The sequence below is a fragment of the Cupressus sempervirens genome, chromosome 5 (genome assembly GCF_028749045.1).
Source record: "Cupressus sempervirens isolate cs-2001-9-10 chromosome 5, ASM2874904v1, whole genome shotgun sequence".
In the NCBI taxonomy this organism is placed as follows: Eukaryota; Viridiplantae; Streptophyta; class Pinopsida; order Cupressales; family Cupressaceae; genus Cupressus; species Cupressus sempervirens.
This window is the reverse complement of record NC_143122.1, coordinates 906,738,343-906,764,741: the sequence shown is the minus strand read 5'-3', so window position 1 is coordinate 906,764,741 and position 26,399 is coordinate 906,738,343.

The window sequence follows — 26,399 nt, the reverse complement described above, 5'->3', positions numbered from 1 at the left end:
CCAAAATTACATATTTTGGAGGTAGTTGTTAACAATTAAAGAGTACTTCTTAACCTCCATGTCTATATAAGGAATTATTTTTGTCTTTGTAGGGGACTTTTTTTGACTTTTGAATAGGAGAAGAAATAGATTAGAATTTTGGTTATAAGATAATATTTGGAAAGGGTGTACAAATTTCATCTTTGTAATCAAAAATTCCTCCTAGGTTCTTGATGCAAGAAAACAAAGAAAAATGCTCTTTGAGTTCTCTTCTTTCAAAATCTAAATTGTTAAAAATGTTGATTCTCTTTGCATTGAGAATTTTCATGGTATTGTGTTGATGTTTATGAATCTTTGGATCAAAATTGTGCATAGAGCTTGATTGTTCTCATTACTAGTTTAAGCTAGTCCAGGAAAAAATTGAAGTCATGTGATGCATTCATCATAAATGGCTTTATCTTGATCTTTAAATTTTGATTTCACTTTATTTTAAAAAATTCAAAATTATATCATACAATGGAGCTGCTCCTCTAAACATAGAGGAAGGTCACATATCAAGGGCCTATCCAACTATTGTGAATAGTTTTTCACATACACTCCATTGGGCCATTTTTAGGTGAAAAATCTATTTACTAATAATTTTCTAGACTTCTATTTACCACCTTTGTTTTTTCTTTAGTGTGTGAATGATGTGCAAAACCAAACTTCAACTTTGTCTTCAACTTCTTCCACAATTTCCTCTAGAAATACCCCATACATTTTGTATCTCTATCAAAAATAATACTTTTTGGGAGACCATGTAGCCTGACCACCTCTTTGAAAAATAAATTCATAATATGCACCACAACATGGGTATTATGACATGGAATGAAATGAGCCATCTTCAAAAACTTGTCAACCAAGACAAACACTAATTCATTACCCTGTTATGTCCTTGGTAACCCAAGAAAACAATCCATGCTTATGTCTTCCCATGGCCTTGATTGAAAGGGTAATCATTGATAGATTATAGTATTTTGATTGACTCCATTAGTTTTTTGACACACTCAATAACTCTACACAAACTTCTTCACATCTTGTGACAACTGAGGCCACAAATAATGCTCTCTTATAATGGCAATGGTCTTTTCTTGACCAAAGTGTCCTACCATCTCTTCATTATGTTTCTCCTTGATCAAGTTCTCTATTGTGGAACTCCTTGGAATACACAATTGATTACCTTTGAACAACATACCATCTTGGATCATATAATCCAACCAATTAGTCACGTCTACAACAATAGGTTCCTTATAGGTCTTCCAAGATTTAGCAAAATCAAGATCCTTAAGGTACAAAGTCTTGAGTTCATTAAATCCAACCACTTCAATCTCTATTTATGTTAGTAATAATTATCTCTTACTTAATTCATCTACAATCCTATTAGAGCTTCCACTTGTATGTTTCAATACAAATGTATAGCTGTGCAAGAACTCTACCCATTTTAAATGTCTTTGAATTAATTTAACTTCACTATTTAGGTACTCCAATGCTTGATGATTAGTGTAAAAAAAAATTCTTTTGGAAAAAAATAATTCCTACATTTCTTTAAAGCTTGAACTATTGCATATAAATCCTAATCACAAACATAATACTTCTTCTTGGAATCATTTAATTTCTCACTAAGATATGCAATACGATTACTTTCTTGGCTCAAGAAAACTCCAATGACACTACCACTAGCATCACAATCCACCTAGAATACTTTATTAAAATTAGGATGTTCCAACATAGGTTGCTCTATCACATTCTTCTTTAGAAAATCAAAACTCCTTGGAGCTCCTATTGTCCATTTGTTCTCCTTTCTATCTCTTCTCATTGTGTCTGTAAGAGGTGCACAACTACTAATGAATTTCCTAATGAACTTCTTGTAAAAACTAGCCAAACTATGGAATGATAACATCTTAGTGGCAGACCTTGGATTAGGTCATTCCATGATTACCTTCACCTTCAACTAATACAACAAACTCCAAATAGGCTAACTCCTTTTTGAAAATGCTACACTTCTTCAAATTAATCAAAAATTTCTCTTCCCTTGACTTCTTAAAGACACTATGAATGTCCAAAAAATGTTCATCTAAAGGATTTCTAAAAAATCAAAATATCATTTAAATATAGAACAAAAAAATTTCCAATAAATTTATTTAGCACCTCATTCATAAGCCACATTATAGTGCTCGACACAATGGTCAATCCAAAGGGCATGACTAACCACTCATATAGAACCTCCTTATAATTGAATGTAGTCTTCCACTCATTGCCCTCTCTTATCTATATCTAGTAATAACCACTCTTGTGATCTATCTTTGTGTAGTACTAAGCTCCACTCAAGTAGTCAATAAGATCATCCATCCTTGGAAAAGGAAATTGATACTTGATGGTTATCTTTTTTATATCATAAGATTCTATACTCATCCTCCACTCTCTAGCCTTATTTGGTGCTAGTACTATAGGTACTTCACATGAAATCATGTGTTGGAAGTTTATTTGGAAAATGAGATACTGAGAGGGAGGGGTGGGTGAATAGGGTTCACTAAAACATTTATACTTCAAAATAACTTAACTGCATTCACCACTTAATCCATCTCATATCTATATCATACATAATACAACCTTAAACTTCAAATGTTGAAATTAATCTAACTATGCATCACATCCATGGACATAAAAATATAAACACATAACACATAATATTTTGGTTACCTATAAAGCCTCCAAGGTGAAGGTAAAACTAGGGCAGGGATGATACCCACAACTCTTCACTACTATAGTAACAAAGTTAGCCTATTAGGAATGAAAATTTGATCACTTATGATGATCTATCCTATTAGGAGTGTTCCCTATTAAGATATTTACAAGAATTTTAGGTCTACCTTGACTAAAGGATTTAAAACTCAAAATAAAGTACTCTATTAAGAGACTTACCTTGAATCACTTTCCAAAGTGATTTGGTGTCTGATCCTTTGGTCTACACTTACAATGTTGATTATAGATCTTCTCTTCCCAATCTTTGATATGATCTCATATATGATATATATTTAATTTTCTCTTCACTCCTTCATATTTCACTATACTCTATTACTTTGCAACTTTTCTTGTAGCCTTCAAAACATAACTCCTTCAAATAAGAAGTCATAGTACTTCACATACACTTGCATCTCTTCTATGTTAGGGTTTGGTTCTTCCTTTAAATAGACATATGTAGAATCTTCTAGAATAAAATCAAAGATCTAGATGTTTCCCATTTTGGCCTCTTCATCTAATTGGTTATCTTTTGTTCATAGGGATTGATGATCAACATCAAAACATGTAACAAAATCTACAACAAACTCTACAATCATTACACATTATTTATATGTCAGCTCAACATGTTTTACCTAAAATTTTGTGCCATTTCAAAATTTCTTGTATAAACTATGTTACTTGGCACATACTAATCACGATGCTTGGTCATAATTGTTCTTCCTGGTGATACTCAACCTCAACTAGCTTGACACCTTCTATATGACTGAACATCCACTTTCTCTATTCTTATCAATATTCATTGAACTCAACTCATATAGGGATACTTTGTGACCATAGACTTTCTCATCTCTATAGATCTTTAAATATACAAGATTATTTACAAGTCTTTACAAATACATGACTTGGCCTATATAGAGTGACTTAGTAGCAGTGATGACTGAAAAACTCTAACTTCTATATGATGAAGTATTTGACACTAATAGACAAAAAATCTAGAGAGATCAAAAATATCCTCCTTTGACATTATAGGCAAAAAAACTTTTTCATAATTACATCATTATAATAGAATTCAAAAATGAGAGTATTCCCCCTATGCCTATAGCTCAGCCCATATAGGACTACAAAAATTTGACATCATACATATGTTTACATGACTCAAATAGTTGGATGTAGCCTATCATCACTTTGTTATGTCTTCTACATGTGCATCATTTTTATGTTCATTCTTTCAATCTTCTTCTATCCCACTTCATTTTGTCACCCATGTCTATTGTTGAGGTTGGAAGGATGGAAACCATACTTATCAATGAATGTCATAGGAGTTTGAATAATCATAGTGAAGGCATGATCCCATGTAGTTCTTATTGATTCTATGATTTCAATCTTGATCTCCAAATTTGAAACTAAGTCAATCACATTATCAGTGGTAGAAAGGTTGTGGTCTGATTGCACTAGATCTTGTGTTGAAGATAACTCACATTGTGTGACCTCTAGATGAGGTATTAACATGGATTGTGTAGAAATAAGTTTGGCCCTCATTAAGCTATCTTCTATGTGTAGCTTGACAAACCTCCCTTGTGCAAATAATAGTCTATTGTAATGCATTGAACTCAATCTAGTCGATTAAGAGATAGAACTCTCTAAAGATTTCAACTCAGCCTCAATCTTCTGAATACTATCATGAAATTCATTGGTGAATCTAGGCACATCACAAAGAATATTTTACAGATATTTTAATTTCTTCACTAGATGTTTGAGATTTTGTACAAGTACAGACAATTCAACTTTTCTCAATGTGATTACAGTAGAAACCTTTTCAAGTACCTTTTTCTTAAACTTCTTCTCTAACCATGCTATTATTTTTTCATTTAATTTTATATCCTTAGTGTTGACTTTTTCAACAATTATCACTAATTGAGAGATAATAGGGGCTTGTTCATCAATGTGTTGAATATCAAATGTATCAGCAAATATGTCTTTAATATCATGCAACACTTTCCTTTATTGTTTCTCTCTTCACATTTCCTCTTGTCTCTTCTTTCTTTCCAAGATGTCTTGCAAGATTACTGTTTTCTCAAATGTGAGATTCATCAAATCCAAATATAGAAACTCAATAAATTCATGTAGGGTAACATATTTACCTAAAGAACTTCTCCTCTTCTTCTTCCCTTTCCCATTTTAGGAGTGTTTTTTCTTGGCACAACTAAGGCTAGAGTGGGTGAAGGGGTTTCACCACTCAGTTTGTATTGTGCATTAGTTCTAGAGACAACAAAGTAGCACTTGACATGATCTCTAATATAGGGTCTTGCACCTACTATGAAAATGTGAGATCTGACATAGTTAGGGGTGGAGTGTGAGCTTTCACACTCGGTGTGATCTATGAAACATCTATTTTATATTATTCCTTCTCCTTTTGTTTCAGCTCTATCTCTTTGTTTCCTTCTTCTAGAGGTCTTAAGACTTTTGGTCCTTCTAGACATATAGCAGACTAATCTATGTTTGGTTCATTACCTTGCTCTTTCTTCTCTTTCTCCTTTGCTATCTCCTTGATACCTATTAGAGTCAATGTAGCAAGATTTTCTATTGGAGCTTGTATGTCTCCTATCTTGGGATAATCCATTATTTGTTATATTGTAGGAGTATTCAGTGTGGTTGAATAAATAGGGGATATTTTATCATGTTCCTATGAGCTTGGCACACCTATGTCTTCTTTATCACTATGTACATCTTCAATAGTTACAATATCTTTCACTCATTTGTACCTTTTTTCTAATGGCTTCCTCTAGTGTATCTAGGTCATTATATAAATCCTATACATTATTTAGTTCTTCATCTCCAACACTTTTTCCCTTATCATTATCACCCTTGAATGTTTCTTTGATAGTGGTTGGTCCAAAAATACTTTTCCACAATAATTCACTTTTTTTTACAATGTCTTCAATTTTATGTTGCAAGACCATGAAAGCTCTATATTTAGGAACAAATCTATTCTTATATTTATCCAAAAAAATTGTAATTTTCTTATTTGTTAGCTCATGCATAATAATAGCTAAATCTCCTTCTCTAATCTCTCTCTCAATCTTTATTTCATGTTTTCATTTTGCATCGATTCCATTAGACAATTCATTTGAAACATTATTTCCTATCTCTATTGGTGTTTTCTTGAGCTTAGTCATCATATCTAACATGACTTCCTCTACTTTTGACTTAATAACTACACTCAATCTACCATACTTTATGAATTTAAAGTCTAATAAGCATGCCAATTTTCTAATGTTGTCACATACCTCATCAATAGTTTTAATCTTTGTATATATAGTGACTCGACAATGAATTCATTCATCTGATTCTATCTTCTTTTCATCTTCCTCATCATCATTCTTCTATGTGATTAGTCTTCTTCTCTTTGGATGACCCTTAATGATAGGAAATTTTCTCTTTGTTGTACTAGGATCACTGGAACTTTCACTTGGTTTGATAATTCTTGCAACACCCTTTTTCAATGGTGGCTCAATACTAGCTATTTTTGCTTCCCTAGTTCTTGGTCTAAGTGGTTTAGGAGGAAAGAAGCCCTTGGGTATTACCTTCTTTACATTCTTCTTCACCTTAGGCTCTATGATTTTGATTATCTTATCCTTCTTTGTTGGTGGGGGAATAAGAGTTAGGGCTTTACCCTTCTTTGTAGCACATTATTCCTCTTCCTCTACATTACCATCACTTTCTTGATCTTCTCCAAGACCTTGAGTAATCATTAAAGGTCCTTCACCTTCATCATGTGTGTGTAGTTTCTCTTCTAGGTCTTTAATCATCTTCTTTATTTTCTTGTTAGTTGAAGCAATCTTAATAGCTACTATTATTTTTTCTTTTTCTTTTTCATATTTACCAAAGGGCTTAGCCTTTGCAAAAATTTAGTGAGTAAGTAGTGTAGTGATTATTGCACTCACATAATCAATGTCAATCTCATACCCAAATGGTTGTTTGTACATATGTGTGACCAATACCAACTAGAAAAGACAGATAATACTTCTCAACTAAGGATTTAGGAATCCTTGTCTTTGTTTTCATCTTATGTTTGAATTTGTCAAAATAACCATCTAATACATTCTCAAAACTATCTCCTAGATTGTAGCTGGTTTTCCTTGCTCCCATACAACATTACCAATAGTAGGAAAATAACTTTGAATATAAAATATTATACACATTCTCAATGATCAAAACTTACACATTGAATTTTTCACCTTCCTCATTGATAGAAGGTTCTCAGTCAATTGTAATCATTGGAACTCGGTAAGATCATATTCATGGTCTTTTATCATAATCTTCCAAGCTTGATCCACTATCATACATAACACATTGTTTAGTCGGCTTGATTGGAAAAATTTATGTGCAATCACTATCATAGAAAAGTCTATTAATGGATTTATAATGTTTTAAATTGACATGCTACATCCATTCCACTCAGCCTTGGTATTTTCCTTGACTACATCTTTGCTATAGCATCTCATAATTTTCTTCTTGTCAAAGGTTGGATACCCTATCATAGCATGAATAATCACTTTTTTGATTTTTATCATCTTATTCTCCAACCACAAATCCATGTCATGAATTTGGTTTAGCATGAACTTGATCCATTCAATCTTCAAATTTCTTGGAAAATCTAGGGCTTATGTCAACTCTTTTTGTCTCTACAATCATAAAATCATCCTTCAATATGCCTTCATCACACAACTTGTGATATGCCAAAAAAATTTCATAGTCTTCCTCTTCACTACTTTTACACATGTAACATTTGTGTACATCATGAATCATAATAACCCTAGGTGGTATCATTGACAATGCACCCATTGAGTCTCCTTTCATAGCTATTTTAGGAATAGAATAGTATTTAGGTGGCAAACAAGTGTCACTCTTCACCAATTTAATATTACTAACCACTTTTCCTTGATTCCTTGTCGTAGAAAATGATCTAGATACCATTCTTTCATTTAGAGTTTGAAATTTTACCTCTTGAACAACTCAACACAACTAACAATCAATTGTTAATCACTTTTCACCAACAAATTTTCTCGTTATTACCTTTAAAATCACTTCACAAATTACTCAAATCACTCAAGCTCTCAAAATATGAATGCAAGGTGAGTAAAATTCTTTCATATTTTCACTATATATCTTCTTTTGTTCAAATTAGGGCACTCATAAATGTTGTGTATTACATTAAGTGGAATCTATATGTCTTAGTCGATCATACATCTTTAACTCAATCTCCACTATATAGCTCAGTCAATACCATCTAACTTGGCCAACACATTAGCTTCTTCATTGTAAGTAGTTAGTACATATTGCAATGCTTAGGCAGTTCAAATAGTATTAATAATGCTTTTCTCTCAATAATGCAATTGATTCCATTAATCAGTTCTTTCCACAAATCTATTCTAATGCATCTCATCTTATGAAAATATGAACTTTGGCATAATTCATGTTAGGAACTAATGTAATATATGTCATTTTGAATGTGCAGTTCCTTGCATACCTTTCCTAAAAACTTTGAGCTAGAGTGATCACCTTCTTCATTGGATTGGGTGATCTCAACTTCACTTGTTCCACTACTTCAACCTTCTACCTTCTTCTTTCAAGCTTGATTCATATTCTTTTTTGTTTGTTCTACATCCACTTTTCCTTTTCCCTTGATGTTTTCTTTGTTTGGTGTAGGTGCTCAGGTCCTACAATCTTTTCTCACATGACCAGTGTTGTGACAATTTAAAAAAACTATGCTTTCATTCAACCATTTCTTGTAATTGACTCTAAAATGTGTCCTTATGCAATTTTCTAAAATAATAATAATGACAACTGTACCATGTATTGTAATCCCAATTGGAATTAACTTTCTTAGGTACATTTTCTTACTTCTTGGTTGTCCAATAATATTTTTTCTTGTAATCTAAATTCTTGTTCTCTATGTCCATACTTTTGACAAGTATAGGAATATAACTCAAATCTAGGCGTAGTAGGTATATTGCTAGCTTTCAATCTACAATCATGTGCTTGAGGACCTTGTTTCTTGCAGTTGAAATAGTTGCCACTAAATTTAAATTTAGGATTTTTCTTACCTATCTTGCTTCTACAAATGTTTGTTGTGTGCCCCAACTTACCACAATGATGACATGTAGGTTTTCCTTTTGGTTTTTCATTTCATTTCTCTCCACTCTTAGATGATTCTCTTTCTTCAGTAGATGAGTAGTGCTTGACATGTCCTAATCTAGAGGTATCACTAGATGACCTTGGCGATCTCATTAGTTCTTCAAAGTATCATATAGCTTCATTAGGTTTTCTTATCCTCTTGAAGAGTTCCTTCTCAAGTATTAGCTAATTCCTTAGTTGGTCACTTTGTGATCTTAGATTTATAATCTCCATGTCCTTTCATCATGTCTAGCTAAGTATTTGTAAGATTTTTCTCATCTAATGCCCTTTCTTTAACTTTGGTAGTCATTTTTCTTTTTCCTTCTTTAGCCACAACTTTATCTTCTTCACCTTTCTTCTCTTGTTCAATCACACTACATAGCCTTACTGATTGGATTTCATGTTCTCCCTTTAATCCTCAATCTTCTTCATTCATAATACTATTATTTTCCAATAGTTTAGCTCTTGATGCATCACTTTCACTGGAACTTCCATTGTCAAACATTCCCTTAGTACCTATTTATTGATAAGTTGTGCCACTCTATTGGATAGCCATCTCTCTTCTTTTCCTTAAGGATTTCCTTAGCTAGTCTCTTGCTACTTCAAGTTATTGTAGTATGAGATGCATGTCAATCATCCAATTTTCAATAGTATTTCCCAATTTGTAAGCCTCCATCTCCAAGATCTCAAATCTCAAGTGGTTAAACTCCTTCTAAGAGAAAAAATCTCTAATACCAATTGGTGGAAGTATATTGGGAAACTGAGACACTAAGAGGGGGGAGGGAAGGTGAATCAAGATCACTAAAACTCTTATCCTTAAAAATAGCTTAACTACATTCACCATTTAATCCATCTCATATCTAAATCATGCATAACATAACCTTAAACTTAAAATGCTAAAATAAACCTAATTATGCATCAAATCCATCAACATGAAAATGTAAACACATAACACATATGATTTTGGTTACCTAGAAACCCTCCAAGGTGAAGATAAAATTGGGGTGGGGATGACACCCACAAATTTGCACTACTGTAGTAACAAAGTTAGCATATTAGGACTACAAATTTGATCACTTTTGATGATCTACTCTATGAGGGGTCTACCATGTTGAGAGCTTTACAATACTATAAGGTCAACCTTAATTAAAGGATTTAAAACTTGCAATGGAGTAAGAACTATGTTAAGAGATTTGCATAGGGTTATTAGGGCCACTCTATTAAGAGATTTACCCTGACTCACTAGCCAAAGTGATTCAATACTTGAGCCTTCAATCTAGACTTAAAATTATAATTATGAACTTTTTCTTTCTAATGTTTGATATAATCTCCTATCTAATATATCTTTACTTCATTATTCATTACTTCACTAGGTTTCTATACTCTATTACTTCAAAACTTCAATTATAGCCTCCAATACCTAACTCCTTCACATAAGAACTTATAGTACTTCACATACACTCAAATCTCTTCTATACTAAGGTTTGGATCTTCCTTTAAATAGACATATGTAGAGTCTTCTAGAATAAAATCAATGATCTAGATGTTTCCCACTTTGGCTCTTCATCTAATTGGTTATATTTCATTCATAGGGAGTGATGATCCACATCAAAACATGTAACAACCTATATAAAAAAATCTACGATCATTAATATTATTTACATGTTGGATCAAAATGGTTTACCTCAAATTTTGTGTCATTTTAGACATTCTTGTACAAACTGTGTAACTTGGCACATACTGCCCTTGACGCTTGATCATAATTGTTCTTTTTTCTAACACTCGACCTCAACTAGCTCGACACCTTCTATATGACCTCACATCCACTTCCTCTATTTTTCTTGACATTTACTAAATTTGATGAGTATAGACTTGCTTAGATCCTATAGAGCTAAACATATACAAGATATTTATAAGTCTTTACAAATATAAGACTCGACCTATATAGAGTGACTCAATTGCAATGATGACTGAACAACTATCCATTCTATATGATGAAGTATTTGACAATAAAAGACAAAAAATCTAGATAGATTAACACTCAAGCTCTCTTGAATCTGATCTTTCCTTAACAAATTTTGAACCTATCTTCTTAACTCCTCAATCTCAGTGGGAGTCATCCTATAAGTAGTTGTGTTAGGATAAATAGCTCCAAGGACTAAATCTATTTGATAATTGATTTTCCTTACTAGTGGAAACTGTTCTGGGATATTATTAGATATGATATCTCCATACTTATTAATAGACTTGAGACTTCAACTAGAACCTCACTACTATATTCCTTATCCTTTCTAGGAGTTAAAGAATAACACATATGTTGATGTTTCATTCCATCCAAAAAAATTCTTCCATCAACAAGACATACCCTAGCACTATTGCATACCTTTTCATCTTCCTTTATCAAGGTCTTAAACTTGTCACAAATTTCATCATCCATTAGAGAATATGTATTTGAATGACCATCATACATAGCATGCTTATCATACTACCATAACCTTCCTAAAAAGAAATGACATAAATCCATTGATATAATGTCACAAAGAACCTCATCATGGTAACTCTCAATCTTAAAATTCACCAAAAATTGTTCACTAACCAGGACCTTATGATCATCCTACACCCAAGTAATCTAATATGGATGGGGGTTTTTCTCCCTCTTGAGTTTTATCCTTGAGACCATCTCCTCTAACACCAAGTTGTTAGTTCTCCTACCATCAATAATCACATTACAACATTTACCCTCACACTTACACCTAGTATGAAAAAAATCCTCATTTGTCTAGGTTTAGTCTCACCACTCAACAACCCATTTTATTAACCAAAACCTCTCCTCTTTTTGCATCCTTTGAATGAGATGACTTAGCATTATCATCCATGTAAGAAACCCTTACTTGACCATCAATTCTCTTATCTATCCTTTCTCAGCATTGAGTGCACTCATAGGCTCGATGGTCTTCTTCATTATAGTGATAAAATGTACCATGGAAGCCTACTCTTCCTAAACCATGCCAATGTCTTATACCTCTTCCTCTTTGGTCTCCAAAGTTTTAATAAAAGGACCGATTGAAGCCCTTATTCCTTTGGTTTCAGCTGGTACCCACATCTTCATTTTTCTTCTAGTCCTCACTTTGGCCTCCAAAAAACCTACCACCACCCCTTCCTCCTTGAACACACTCTCTTTTCTCTCCATCAAATTTTTTTTTTAGCTTCTCCTCTGTTGGTCTGACTTTTTCTGCAGTAAAAAATTCTTCAGTTAAACCATAGAAAAGTTAGAAGTTCTATGTCTAAGTGAAGTATAAGGTTTTGGATAAACCATCTATAAGAAATATTCACCTTGTAAGCCTTACATTCATCTCTATTTATAAATGGTCGGGCGCAAAAATTTTCAAAATTCAAAAGAAGCGAATATGCTTCCGTATTCCTTTTCCTCTCTCCCGGGTTACCTTTCTTACTGTTTGTCCCAACCGTCAGATCCGATTAGATCTACCGCTGACGTTATCTCGCTATTGAAAGTTGCATGCTCATTAAGTATAGAGAGATAGCGAGTGTCGAGTTTTTAAGCGGTGGGACCATGAAGTGAAGGTGCGGCGATCGGAGATTTGCTTATTAATTACTTTAATGTGCAGGTACACTTTGCAATTCTCCATAAAAAGGGGAAGAAGGACCCACTAGAATATCTGACATCAGAGCTGGAATGTTGATTTTTCCGGAAGTTCCGCCACTTCGCTATCGGAAAATTTAGGCACTTCACCGTTAGCGAAGTAGCGAGGCCACGTGAAAATCTTAAAATGATGACATTGCATCTTGCTTGTATCATAATTACACCAGGTGGCATGACCTGTCATGAATACTATTGTCAGAATCAGTTTTAATTAACGGAAGTAATTACTGGGTACCCCCTTGCTTTTCCGGCACGGAATCCTTTTAAGTGCCGAAGCTCGCTACCTCGCTATCGAAAAGTTGAGGTGCTTCACCGTTAGCGAGTTAGCGAGGCCCCGTAAAATGGTAAAAGATCGGCAAGATCTATGATGACGTGTAACGACAGGTGACTGATAAAATTTGACATGTGCTAGCTATGCAGAGATCCGATTCTCATTAATGCTTACCTGACTAAATGTACAAGAAATCTGGAACATCAGCTTAAAGTGAATCAACGGAGCTTGCTATCTCGTTATGATGAGTTGCAAGGAAGATAATTACAGCGACATAGTGAGATGGGCCCACCGCCTTCTTTCTTAAGAAGCCCTGTAGCGTATCTTTTGATCATTTCTTGATCCGATCAACGGTTGTCGCCGCCTCGTTATGGCAAGGTGCTTGTTCTTTATGCATAACGAAGTAGCGACATGCTGACACGTGTTCTCCGTCGTCAGTGGGTTTAAAGGTAAGCGCCATCAAAAGAAAGAATTATGTACGTGGCAAGCTCTCATTGGGTAATATGACTGACATGGCAAGTGTAACTCCTAGTTTTTCTCTTTGTACCGCATGATCGTAGGATCTTTGAAGGTCAACGGCACAGTTTTAAATTAAAAATGTAGTGCCACTCTCTGTATTAATTAGACAAGAAAGCTTCGTCCGTGAGAAAAAACAGAGTATAATACAGAGAGATTGCATCAGTTTCATTTCACGCGAGAAAAGATTTGAAGCCATTCCTGTGCAGAAGCTATTACTGAAAGAAAAGCGTGCCAAGGTTGATAAGAAATTGTCAAGTTATCTGTTCGCTGAAATTTTGCAGGAATTCAAAAGAAAATTGAGACAAAATTCAAGTAAGTAAAACTGCCATCATCTTTGTGAGCTTTTAAGTTTTAAAGAGGATAGCCCAAGATGCCTCCTAAGAAGGGATTTACAGGAGCAGTAAACTACCTGGATAGAAATGTGCATGATGATTTGCTTGAGTTACTTCCTGAGTCCACTGTAGAAACGGTGCAAGTTAAGAGGTTAACCTCACTCAATCCTAGGCTTAGGGTAGCTGATGGATTGTATGATAAGGGTAATTGGGTCCGGGATGCTCAAACTGCTCAGACTGGTTTGAGTTTATTCAAGAAATGGTTTGCAGAGAGAAAGTTATATGCCCCTCATGCCAACATTTGGAATTTTGATCTTGGGAAGCTTGTTGTTCCCAGCGTGTTTATGGATTTTGACTTGCTTGAAGCCATAGAAAAAAACTATGACCAAGCCACTAAGGTAGTGAGGAGAGTAGATGGTGAGGCTTTAGTTACCATCAGTCCCGAGGAGATTAGGAAGGTATTCAGTCTGGGACCCCTCACCATGTATCATGTGCCCATTAATTTGATAGATTTAGAAAAAGAATATATATCCAAGAGGGATGTAGTTAGACAGGGTGCACTGAAAGCCCACATAGGCCGAATTGGAGGCCTCCCAACCATAACATCATCTTCTAAAGAGCCCTTCAAGAAATCATGTTTTAATGCCAGGGCAGTGGAGATATATAGGACCCTGTGCAGAGTCTTCGGAGAGGGCGAAGAAGATTTTATTCCGGTGAGCTTCATGTATATGATCACCCAAATCTCTTCTTTTGGTGTGGAAATAATTTTTGATTTTTCATCTTACTTGGCAAATGAGATCCATCATGGATTGGTGGGGATTGCACAGGGCAAGGTGGAAAAGGTTTGGGGTCAGTATTCCTTACTGATGCATATGTTTCTTTTTAAAGGGGCCACTTATTTTGGTAAAGAAATGGTTTTAAATAGAGAACAACAAGGGGAAGCACTACCAGTCCAATTATGGAGTGCAGACATGACCTGGGAAGCAGAAAATGCTAGCTTCGTTAGATTTGATAGGCACTTTGCCTCCAAACTAAGGTGCCTCTTATTGAGTGACAATCCCAGAATCCCTAAAGCATTAATGCACCTTATCAGGCCTATGGACAAAACCCACAATCTAAAAGTTTCACATAATTGGGGAGATATTATCCCATATTCAGTCTCAACGGTCATCAGGGTCTATGGTTTCAAAGGAACACCCCATGTGTTACCCTATCAGGTACCCTTGAAGGTAGGGATAGCTGAATTTTTGTGGCAGTTGGGAGGAGTGGAGGAGGCCTTTTTGCACAAAAGGGGGACAGGATCAATTTTTCCTACTTGTACTATAGCCCACCAGTTTGTGATAACTAAAGAAGGATGGGTCTTCCTCCATAAATTTTTGGATCAATATAAAATGGCGGTGTCTCATTCTCGTTTTTGTGATGCAGAAGGTTTCTTTAACTCTGCCCTTGGATTGAGAATCAAGCTGCGTCCAGTCCAGCATGAATTCTATTTTCCAGAAGATATAATAAGAAATGAATACTCTCTCCATGAGCAAGAAATAAAGAAAGAAAAATGGAGAGTCTATTCAAAAGTTTTGGAATTCATTAATTGTTTTGATAAAAATTTCAGTCCTCTTAGTAATGCTGCGAACAATGCAGATAAAGTATATAAGCTCATGAGTAATTTCTCTGAGATAATGGAGGTAATGAATGAGAAGAAACAGCATTTTATTAATTCTTTTCCAGATAAAGCCAGAGAAATTATGAGAAAATTGGGTTTCACTCCCAACATTGGAGTAGGTCCACTGGTGGTACGGAAGAAAACAGGGTATACTATTGTCCGACAGCAGGTGCCCGTTGTGCATAAAGAAAAACAGATTGTTGGATCCACCAACACTGTCCTAGAAGAAAGACCCCCTGAACCTTCCCCCAAAAGAAGAAGAATAATAAGGGAGGAAGAATCCCCTGATGAAAGTGGCTCACCTTCTCAAACCCCAATAAGAGTTGAGGAAGAACAACTCACCAGTGAGCAATTCGAACAAATGGGGTCACAAAGAGAAATTTTTGTTACACAAGCAGAGATTGATGAAGGGAACCCTCAGGAACCCCCTGTACCAAGTTTTGAATTAACTACAGCAGATTTCAGAGGAAGGGAATTGGACCCTGTTTTGGAACAAGCCAGTCAGCATTTTTTGTCTGATAACAATTTTGTAAGATCTAGGGCTTTCCATCAGTTTGCGTGGAGAGTAAACATGCACATTTTTGAGCAAAGGTGCAATAATATGAGAGCAGAACATCCAAAAATGGATGAGGCCTCCATTCAAAATCTAATAAAAGAACAAATGGTTCAAGAGCTCCAAACTATAACCCCTGATGAGGGAAGACAGATGGTAAAAAATGCTAATGTTTTATTATTGCCCAATTGGGACATTGCTGACGCATTAGTTTTTAATTCTGTTTCAAATAATTTAGGGCTCCAGGATCCAAATAAAGAGGAATTCTTGGGTACAGCATTCAGCAATGATCAAGCTTCCCTTGTTATGTGGTCCCTGAGAAGAGGATCCAGGGTTACTTCATCACAGCCTGATGATTCAGGATTGACAGGGAGTATCATTGTAAGAAGAGTTGCTGACACTTCAAATGTACAGGCAGCCCACATGAATGTGGATTATTCTAAATTTGCCCTGACTACTGCGGAAAGAGAAGAGAGGGAAATGATGGATATGCATAATAAATATGAAGTAGTGGTAGAAGCCTATAATCAAGAGGTAAAAAGGAGAATTGAGTTAGAAAACAGGGTATCTCAATTAGAAAAGGTACTTGGAAAGAGAAAAATAGGAGAATCCAGTACATTAAGAATTGCATATCCCCCACAGTCATCTGTGGGATTAACCCCTATTATTGAGATACCTGAAACCCCTGAAAGACCCCAATTCTATACTGCAGAGGAATTTGAAGCAGAAAAAACCAAATTACATGAGTGGCAGATAGAATTTAGAAATCAGCGGGAAGAGAAATGGAGGCAGGGTGTGACATACTTGAGGGATAAAATACAATGGTCAAATTTTTATGACCAGTTGACAAGGATTGTAACCCTCATAGATGAGTTAAATAAAGAAAAGAATGGACTAGATTCTCTTACACAGAAGTGGAGACAGAGGAATAATGATGTTACAATTATTTGTATATCTACAGTTCAAATGCCTTACCATCAGGTTGAGAGGATTTTTGATTTATTAAATCAATTAGATAATTTTGAAAATAAAAGAGATTCTTTACAGAGGAAATTGACACTCTGTTTTTCAAGATATCTTGCTAAGAAATTCACCCTATTTCCTTGTGCCTTAGAATCTGTTGATACAGTAAAGGAAAAGGACAAATGGAAAAAGGAAATGGATGAATTATTTGATAACAGAATAACAAACATCATCAGTGAGACTGGCTATTGGTTTTGGGCAAAGACAAATGAAGAGCTGGTAAAAATACAACTGTATTATGCTGATATAAGAAAAGAATTTGATGAATTAGAAGAAAATGCCAATTCTTTAATAAAGATACAAAGAGAAACCCTAAGTTTTGATTGGCCAGATGATGATACTTTCAACAGATGGAAAGATCAGTTTAGTGAACAGATGTCAGGAGAAGATGACGAGGAAGATGTAAGAGTAATTTTTACTCTTGTAGTCAGCAATGATGACATAGAAAATCCCCAGGTTAAAGTGATTTTGCATGTAACAGAAGATGATACATCACTTGCAGACCTTATGGGTATGTACTCTGAAGATGAAGAATGATTGCGAGAGCAGATCATAACAACCAAGAAGCATAACAGAAAGGGACCCGCCAAGAAATGCTGTTGTAATCAACCTTTCTGTTATTCTTGTTTTTTTTTGTTTTTCAAAAAGAAGGACACCTGTCACCTTCTGTAGCCTGAAGCTTGTTGCATCTCACATTATTTAAGTGAGATCCCAAGGCTAAAGAATGGTCCGAATTTGGTTTTCACTAAGTATTGTGCTTAGTTCTTTTTTGGTCCAAACATTTTTGGAAAGAAATTTATAGTATGCTTTTTCTGTCAAAATTTTCTGAGATATGGATGAATGTAGAAAGAACTGTGCTTCTTCTCTGAAGGTTTTTCTGGGTCTTTTGTAAAGGATATATCATTTTCAAAGGAAATGAATACAAGTTATGAACTATCCCCATATCTGTTCTTCTCTGAATTTTGTCTCCTTTTTAGTACTGAGCTACCTTGATGTTGTGTGAGTAAAAGCTTATGCAATTGATTGCAATTTAGTAAGGCTGTACATCCATTTGTTATTGCTGTTAATTCAATGGATTGAGTAAAGGCTTTGATGAATGTGATGAGGTTGCTCGGGTGTTAATAAGGATTTTTGAATGATAAATTCTGGTAAGAATTGCTGATGAAAATTCGTTGCAAGGCAACAAATTAGATCTAAGAATTTACTTGACTCTGAATTCCCAATGGATTAGGCACTGATCGAAAGTATTTCAGCCAAAAGAGAAGTATATTATAACTAGCTTTTTTCAAAATACATCATAAAATCAATTTTCATTTATCTTTCCTGTAAGATTTTCAAAGTTGGCCAGCACTTGCCTGCCTAGATTGTTTTAGCTTCGTTTAGCCATTGTTGTTGGAAACATTTGCAGAGCTATAGAAGATTTCTTGGCCATATCTGTTCAAGGGATGTGTTTATCAGTTATTTACTTATATGTTTAAGGATTTAGAGATGAGAATCAAAATGAAACTAAGGATAATTCTCATACAATTATTCCATCTTTGAACCATCCCCAGGTGCACCCGCCCTGGTTTTACAGAGCCAAAAGAGTAGAAAACCGTCTAAGGTTTTATTGAAGTTGGGTCCTAATACTTTGCATATGCAAGTGATAATAAGAATTGGCTATTCTTTAGGTTGTGTATGTACTGATATCTAGGTACTAAGCCTTTTGTCGCCTAGTAGTTTTAGTACTGTTAACATCAAAATAAAACACCAACATCCTCAATGTTGGAAATCTAATTAAAATGCTCATTGTTATTGAAGATTAAAGAAGGAAGATTGTTGTAAAAGAATGTTTTCAATCATTTTTTTGTCATTGATGTCAAACTTTCTATCTATAGGAATGACATTTTCTTATAAGATCCAAGTACTATCACTTAGTTGATTGATGAAGAGGATTTGATCAATAAGATTTAAAAAAAGTACCTAACAGAAAGGTTGAGTTTTGATGTTGTAATGAAGTGCAAGGATAAGTTAAGACAATGGTTAAGTAATGTATTGATGACATACTCAAGGATACAGAGGTTGGTCACATTTAGAAACATTGGAGGAAGAATTTGTAACAAGGTTGATAGCAAAGCTTAAACTAAGATCATAAGTGGGTGTCGAGAAAGTTAGCTGAAGCCGAGAAAATTCTCAGAAAAAGTTTTGTAATAGAAATTTCTAGTGTGTGTTGAGTGATCTTCATGTACTAAGTGAAGATCAAGTGTCAAGCATAAAAAAAAAAAATCAGCTGGTGCCGAGTGATCTTCAAGTGCTAAGCATCAGAAAAAAAATAGTATGTGCCAAGCACTAGTATTTCAATCATGTTGAGCTATTGCATTATTTCAAAAGATGAAGATTCACCAAATCTAAGCCAACATAGTGGTTACATTGAATTTTGTAAATAAGTGGGAAGATAAGGATGATGAGTTGGTGGCATAGAATTGTATGTAAACCATTTTTGGGTGAATTCTAAAGGATTATTCAAGAAGTTTCTAGAGGAAACAAAATATGGGTTAGATGCAATGAATCCTACCTGATCCATGTGAATTGAAATTGAAAAATAGAATAATCGAGTGGGAAAAGGTACTCCAAGACTTCTATTTAAGAATTCATAGACCAAGAAGCAAAGAGCTACTGATATTGTTGCTGCTAAAGAGCCAAATCTACTAAGTAGTTAGAAGGGTGTCAAGGAAGGGACATTTAGGAGAAGGAAGAGCACAGAGGTTCTTCTTATATGAGTGGTCATGAAGAGATGATTAGAGACTCAAGAAGACAAATCTTGAAAGAAGGGCAAGCTATCAAGAGTTGTAGATATTGAAGGCTAGGTAAGGGTATGAGCTGAGAATTGATCTAAAATTTGCAAGATAAGTTGTATGTTGTAGTTAGGTCAAGATTTTCTAATACTCTCTAGCAATTGTATTAGATCTAAAAATCCTATGGACTTAGGTTGGCCTAACAACCATTTGTAAATCCTTTAACAGGGTGACATTCCAAGTGAATGTTCTAAAGTCCTCTAACTAGACCCACTTGTAATAGGATGGTTAAATCCTCTAACAAGGTCACATTTAATAGTGTGTTGTAAGCCTTTAATAGGGCAAGCCTTTCACAGGGCATCACTTTAGAAGAGTGAGAATTGAGTAGCATGTTACTGGTGGTTTTTCCCAAATTGGGTTTCTACATAAATCATTGTGCCATGTGTTGATTTCTTATGTGTTAATGCTTGCATGTTGATTTACAGTAACTTGTTGATTAGAAAAGTTAAAGCTTGGATGAATGAATGGTTGAATGGGTTCACTACACTTAGTGAAAAATTTGAATAGGAAATTTGGACCTTGAATAATTGATTCAATTCCCCCCCCCCCCTCAGTTATTCTAAAAGATTTCTAACAATTGGTAATAGAGCCACCTACTGATTTAGTTTCAAGGTACTAGAAGTAGGAAAGATCAAGATGTCCAAGAGAGAAGTTCCCAAGTTCAACAAAGACAACTTTGCTACATGGAAAAGTCTAATGCAATTCAACCTTGGATCAATAGGTGACTATGCACAAATATCAATTGGAACAAAACATATAATTCCATCAAGACCTCTTACTATAGATGATTTGAATAAAAAGAAGGACCATAACCAAGCAATGTTGGAGATTGCCTCTGCACTCAGCTATACAGAATATGATGACATCAAAGACTATGACACTAAATTTAAGATGTGGAAAACCTTGTTATAAATCTATGGAGGAGATCATAATGTCTAGAGAGAAAAGAGAGAAAGCCTAAGAGGAAAGTTTGATGAGATGAAGATGGAAGAAGGTGAAAATGTTGCTTAGTACATTGTAGGAATGAAAGAAGTGGTGAGTGCAATAAGAAGTTTAGGTGAAAAATTGGAAGAAGAAATAGCTATCAAAAAATACTTAAGAACTCTACTCCCTATATATTCTATAAGAGTTTCATCAATCCAAGAGTCGAGGTGTCTACAAGGGAATGCATTAACCTTTGAAGGAATAGTGAGAAGACTTACTGCATTTGAGCTACCAATTTCGACAACTATAGACTTGAGAACCTTGAATCTTCTTTCAAGGCTCAAATGCCAATAAAAGATACTAAGGAGGACACATCAAGTAAGAAAAGAAGAAAAGGAAAACATGCATCCAGTGATAGTAGCATAGATGAGGAAGATGTGGAACAGTTAGAAGCACTATTGGCTAGGAGGTTCCATAGAGGAAAAGGAAAATTCAAAGGTAAGATCCCTATAATATGTTTCAATTGCAATGAAGTAGGTCATATAGCTACAAGATGTCCGTAGAAGAAGAACTATAAAGAAGGAAACAAGTACAGGATCAAAAGAGAAGATGACAACAAAGATTACAAGTAGAAAGGCAAGAGATGCTACATTGTTGAAGAAGACTGTAATGAAAATGATGATGAAGTAGTCTATGTAGCCATGAAGGATGAATCAGACAAAGATGAAGATGAAGCAACAACATTGGTTACCTATGTGAACAAGAATGAAAAGTGGATCATAGACAGTGGATGCTCACATCACATGATAGGAGATAAAAGTAAATTCATTACATTTACTCAATATGATGGAAATAGTGTTAGATTTGGTAATGATGCCCCATGTCAAATCAAAAGAAAAGGGTCTATAAAAATTATAGAGAAAATTTCATGTGATAATGCATACTATGTTGAAGGATTGAACTACAACTTGTTGAGTGTATCATAGTTAGGCAATGTAGGTTGAAAAGTTGAATTTGGAAACAAAACTGCCAAGATCTATGACACTGATACAAATTTGATAGGAAAAGGTGAACAAACTAGGAGTAATCTATTTTATCTAGATATGGAAGATGAAAAATGTCTTGTTGTTAGACATGATAATGTGTAGCTTTGGTACAAAAGGTTGTTTCATGTGAACTTTGACAATCTAATTAGCATTAGCAAGAAAAATAAAGTCAGCACATTGCCCAAGTTGAAGAAACCTACAAATGCAATGTGCAAACAATGTCAAGTAGGAAAGATGACTAAGTCTAGTTTCAAAAGAAAAACATACACTTCTAAAGAAGTACTAGAGTTAGTCCATACAGACTTATGTGGCCCAATAGAAGTGCAAAGCTACCTAGGAGATAGAAACATAATGCTATTTGTAGATGATTATTTCAGGATGATTACTGCTATGTTCTTAAAGAAAAAATCTAATGCATTCCAAATGTTCAAGTGGTATTTGGCTAGAGTTGAGAATGAAACATGAAAGAATCTGAAATGCCTAAGGTCAAATAGAGGAGGTGAGTTCACATCAAGATAGTTTGAAACATTTTGCAATGACAAAGGTATCAAAAGAAAAACATCAGCACCAAGAACTCCACCACAGAATAGTATTTCTGAAAGGAGGATAAGGTCAATGATTGACTATGCTAGAACCATGATGATGGAGAAAAATGTTACACTCAAATATTGGAGAGAAGCTATAAGTACTACAATCTACACATTGAATAGAGTTCAAGTCAAGAAATGTACAAATCCAACACCTTTTGAATTATGGTATGGTCATTCACCTAATGTTAAATATTTCAAATTATTTGGTTGTAAATTTTATATTCTAAAAGATACAAGAAATGGAAAGTTTGATGCAAAAAGTGATGAAGGCATATTACTTGGATACTCCATAGAAGCAAGATGTATAAGTGTTTGAATACTAACACTAACAAAGTTGTGGAGAGTGCAAATGTAAATTTTGATGAGCATGTAGAAGTTCAGGTTGATGAGTGAAAGAAAATAGAGGATTATAGATCCTTTGTATACTTCTATGAAGGAATAATAGTTGAAGACTATGTTGCAAATCAAGTTGGGAATTAGCAACAAACTTCAGTATCTATCGAGTCTCAGCCTGTGAATGTTGAGTTGCATTCAAAAGTTGAGTTATATAATGTAGAAAATGCACATTCTAATTCTGAAAATAGCATGCAAGAAAGGAATGATGAAATGCTAGATGAAGAAGAATGAAATGACTCTATAGTTGAAGGATCAAACATGGAAAGAAGGATTGAATCTAGATTAGCCAAGTATGTGAGAAAAGATCACCCTACAGATCAAATAATTGGTGACAAGGATGCCAAACTAATGATAAGGAATAGGCTTAGAAGTGAATCATGTCTATTGAGCAAGGTTGAACCCAAAATAATGAAAGATGCCCTACAAGATGATCATTGGTATAAAGCCATGGAAGAAGAGATAGATTACATTAAGAAAAAGAAAACATGGTCTCTAGTTCTTAGACCAGATGATAAGAATGTGATTAGTACAAAATGGGAGTTTAGAAACAAACTTGATGAGAATGGTGAGATAACAAGAGAGAAAGCCAGACTAGTTTGCAAAGGCTATACACAAGAAGAAGGATTGGATTATGGAGAGACATTTTCCCCTATTTCAAGAATGTAAGAAGTATGAACATTACTTGCATATGCTGCATATAAAGGTTTCAAAGTATACTAGAGGGATGTGAAGTCTTCTTTTATGAATGAAATATTGGAAGAGGAAGTCTACATAAAACAACCAGAGGGATTTGTTGATTAGAAGAACAAGGACATGGTCTGCAAGCTACACAAAGAACTTTATGGATTAAAGCAAGCACCTAGAGCATGCTATGAGAGGTTCCACAAATATTTTGTGAAGATAAGATTTGAAAGAATAGATGAAAACAACAACTTGTACATCAAAGATGAGAAAGGTAAAGACATTTTGATATTAGAATTCTTTGTTGATGATATAATATTTGGAGGAAAAGATGTTTAATGCAAAGATTCTGTTGATCAAATGAAGCATGAATTTGAGATGTAAGTGTTTGAAGAAATAAAATTCTTTGTTGGATTACAAGTACATCAGTTGAAGTATGGAATATTTGTAACTCAATCCAAATACATCAAGGAAGTACTCAAAACATTTGGGCTAGATGACTCAAAACTAGTCAGCACACCAATGGCAACAGGCCATAAACTATCCAAGAATGATGAGTCTACTAAAGTAAATTAGACATTATATAGGTCAATGATTGGAAAGCTACAATATGTTGTACATAGTAGACCAGACATTGCATTATCTATTGGAATAGTAGAAAGATTTTTTGCAAACCTAGGAGAAAATATTTTAATGGCAGTGAAGAGAATATTGAGATACTTGAAAGGAACTGATGACTTTGGTTTATACTACAAGAGAAATGAGAAGTTTGAATTGAAAGCCTACATTGATCTAGATTGGGGAGGTAATATTGATGATAGAAAAAGCACCAATGGAGGAGAACTTTTCTTAGGAAAGAGGTTGATTACATGGAATAGCAAAAAGAAAAGCTACACCTCACAGTCTACTATTGAAGCTGAATATGTGGCAACTGCTATAAACTGCACCAATATTATATGGATAAAACATTTGCTACAAGTGATGGAGACACAACCCAAGCACAAAATGGACACAACAGGAAAAGAGAAATTGTATTAACTGTGAAAATAAGCTAGTACATTTAGTATAGAGAAAATAGACTTCAAAACATGCCCTAAGGGCTTACAATAGCACAAAACTAGAGATAATTTCTCCTTTTGGTACCTCCTCTCAAATTCCACTCCAAACTGCCTTTTACAATGCCAAAAATGTCCTTAAATAGACCCTAGAGGGTTAAGGACTAGGAGTACATTCTAGAAAGTGCTAGTAGGCATCCACCGACCAAGTAGAAGGCTCCAGAAGTTGCGTTAGAAATTGGTGCAAATCTAGAAGAATCCAAAAATGGTAACCAAACTTCTGAGAGGCATAACTTTTGAACTGTAGCTCTGATTGACGAACCGTTTACATTTTCGAAAAGCTCTCAAAGTACACTATAGCCCTATGGACCAGCATCACTCATCCCCCATTTTTGGCCCTTTTTGAGGTCATTTAATGCTCCTAACCTGACTTTGAAGCATTCTTAGGAGGTCTCCAGAAATTGAAAAACTACGATAACTTTCAAATCGTGGGGCCTTTTGACTTGATTCTTTTTTTGGAATGCTCTAAATTGCAATTACATTCATCTAGCCAATTTACACCTCCTAGTTCACCAAAATGATGGCTCAATTACATACTCCTATTTTTTTGGCATTTACATGTATCCCAAGGTGTTCAAATACTCTATCCTAGAACACTGATAGTGGAACTGTGAGAGTTGGGACCTTTATTTGACCCAAATGGGTATCCAAAAATGAAAACACATGAAATAGAAACTAAGTCTAAGTACATTTTTTTGGGTGACACAGGATTGCCCTTATACCTTTGGATGCTCCTGCATCAACAAGGTATGAAGGAAGAGGTGATTAAGCTTGTGATACTTTATTGTGATAATAAAAGTGTTATCAATATATCAAAAAATCTAGTAATGCATGCTAAAACTAAGCATATTGCAATCAAGTATCACTGTGTAAGAAAGATGGTGGAAGAAAAACAAATGAAGATGGAATATGTTAGCTCAAAGGAATAGATTTTTGATATCTTCACAAAAGTACCACCAAAAGATGATTTTGAGTAGCTTAGAGGTAAGTTAGGGGCTATACCCCTAGCTAAGGCTACTTGAACATAAAAGCAAGTATGCCCTGCATCAAATAAGCTAAATGTTGAAGATTTTATACATTGATGCAGAGGATGTTTACTTTGGGATCGATGCCTAAAGTAGTAGAAGTGCTAGAATTTGAAATCAGTCACAAGCAAGGTGACAAAGGGAGACATTGAATAAACTTGTAAAAGCTACACTTGCATATTAAAGATGCTAATATGTCTTTGGCATTGTTGTCAAAGAGGGAGAAGTAGACAACTAGTCAACAACTATTAAAGACAGAGAATCACAAAAGAGGGAGAAGATATTCAAACCTAATCAAAGAAGATAGAAGGAGAAGTTGTAAGATGTTGATCAGAATAATAGAAGTCAATAATACATTTGGTACTGAATTGCAACGACAGTGCCATTGCAATTTGGTACCAAATGTATTAGTGAGTTCAGCAATACTGAGGGTGAAAGATAAAGAACAAGGATACAACAACAAAGAGGGAGAAGCTGAAATGAAGCAATCAAAATAGTAGAAGGAGATGTGATGTTAAAATTTACTTTTTGGCATTTGACTTACTATTCTAACCTAGTAAGATTTTGGTTGAATAGTTTATTCTAATGGTTGATCAGTTTGGTTTGCCATCAATGCCAAAGAGGGAGATTGTTGGAAATCTAATTGAAACACTCATTGTTGTTGAAGATCAAAGAAGGAAGATTTTTGTAAAAGAATGTTTTCAATCATTGTTTTTTCATTGATGTCAAACCTACTATCTATAGGAATGAAATTTTCTTACAAGATCCAAAGTACTATCACTTAGTTGATTGATGTAGAGGATTTGATCAACAAGATGTAACAAGAGCACCT